Genomic DNA, 1,947 nt, shown 5'->3' with positions numbered 1-1,947 from the left:
ACTGTTTGTGATACAGAAGGAGTCAAGAAAAGGGAGTATATACATTTGACATAGAAATTAATAGGCCCTCCTATTCTTCCCGATTGTAGCCTAAAATAAATTAAAGAATGATGATTGCTGGGAAATGTTGTCTCTCCTGTTGTGCCTCCAGTGCAAAATCTGACTTGTTACTGGAGGACAACAACATTACCCAGGCATGTCTGTGTGTGTGTTCCTCAGAACAGTGATAAGAGTGACTGTCAGTGAATGTAACTCCTAATTACCTCATCTTTCACAACTCAGCATCTTCAAGATCAATTTAAATCCAAAATCCTGGGTAGAGGAGTTGTGAATGTCACTGATCTCTACTTCAGCTCACAAAACCCAGCCTCCCCAGAGTGAAGCCAAAGTCCAGGATAGAGAGGCTGAGTGAATGTGGTGTTGACTCTGTGCAGGAGGGTCATGGTGTCATAGACGCTGTAGAAGCACAGTGTCCCTGCCCTGTGATCCAGGTACACTCCTATTCTGAAGGACATGGGGCCCTGTACTCTTATTCTCTTGTTATCGTGAATATCGTGTCTGAAGAAGTAATGACTTTGTGTGCACAATAAAGCCCAGGATTTGGAATTGTATCCAAATCCACAGTCCTTTATAGAGCCTGTTCTACTAATGTCTTTGTAGGAGGCTGCTACAGAAACCCCTTCAGTCCACTCCACCTCCCAGTAACAGCGTCCAGTCAGACCTTCTCTACCCAGAACCTGAAACCTTTCAATGAATCTTTCTCGGTGATTAGGATATGATTGCTTTTTCCGCATACATGTTGCTTTTCTGTTCCCCTCAGACAAAGACAGACTTTTGTTTATTGTGTTTGGGTCCAGTGTGATCTGAGAGGAATATTGTAAGAAGTCAGCTCTGGTCTTGGGCTCTGGTGGTGGCAGTAAAATATTAACAGCATTCACTGTTGTTGAGATTCTGGGCGACTGCTCTTTCAGAACGTCCTCTAGTTTGTCTCTCAGCTTAGACACGACCTCAGTAACATCTGCAAAGTACAGGAGAGGAAGGACACTGATGCTGGGTAAGTCTGTAGACTCACTGGGACCGGAGAGGGGGGGGGTAACTCTGTAGAAAGTGGATGTGGTCCTCTGTGTGTGAGAGCTGCTCCAGCTCAGTGTCTCTCCTCCTCAGGTCCGCTATCTCCTGCTCCAGTCTCTTCTGCAGTTCTTTAGCCTGAGTCACTATGGTCCTCCGTTGGGCTCCGATGACCTTCTTCAGCTCAGAGCGATCGAGAGAATCAACAGTCTGTTGGGCCTCTTTGAGTTGCTTCTCTCTCTCCCGGACTCTCTGCTGGATTTTCTGCTGACTCATGCCAAGCTCTTTCTGTCTCTCTGTCCTTTCTGCTGCAGCCGAGACTATATCATGGCCTTTATGTTCATCCATGGAACACAAATAACAGATACACTGCTGATCAGTACGACAGAACATCTTCATAGCTTCATCATGACGAGAGCAGGTGTTCTCCTGAAGCCGTGTGGAGGCTTTGACCAGCTTGTGTTTCTTTAACGGAGCCACAGTATAATGAGGCTGGAGGTGAGTTTCACAGAAAGAGGTCAGACATACCAGGCAGGTCTTGAGGGCTTTCTGCTTTCTCCCAGTGCAGAAATCACAGGCCACGTCTCCAGGTCCAGCATAACAGTGATCAGGAGGAGCAGCTTGGAGTCCTGTCTTCATTAGTTCTTCTATCACTTCAGAAATTATATTGTTTTTCTTCAGAACAGGCCTCGGAGTAATAGTCTCCCTGCACTGGGGACATGTGTAGATCCCCTTCTGATCATCTCGATCCCAGCAGTCTTTAATACAGCCCATACAGTAGCTGTGTCCACAGGGAATAGTTACCGGATCCTTCAGTAGATCCAGACAGAGAGAACAGCAGAACTGGTCCCGGTCCAGATCAACTCATTGCTGCGCCAT

General features: G+C 46.6%; 1 pseudogene across 1 annotated transcript; it reads right to left on the bottom strand.

The window, feature by feature from the left end:
- Positions 1–344: 344 nt before the first annotated feature.
- LOC311223862 (tripartite motif-containing protein 16-like) lies at positions 345–1,947 on the bottom strand (annotated as a pseudogene). Its single transcript has one exon. The product of its transcript is annotated as a tripartite motif-containing protein 16-like (transcript).

The sequence above is a fragment of the Notolepis coatsorum genome, assembly GCF_963971535.1.
Source record: "Notolepis coatsorum genome assembly, chromosome: 2".
Lineage (NCBI taxonomy): Eukaryota > Metazoa > Chordata > Actinopteri > Aulopiformes > Paralepididae > Notolepis > Notolepis coatsorum.
Note: the sequence above shows the minus strand (reverse complement) of the source record. Positions and strands in the feature narration are given on the sequence as shown.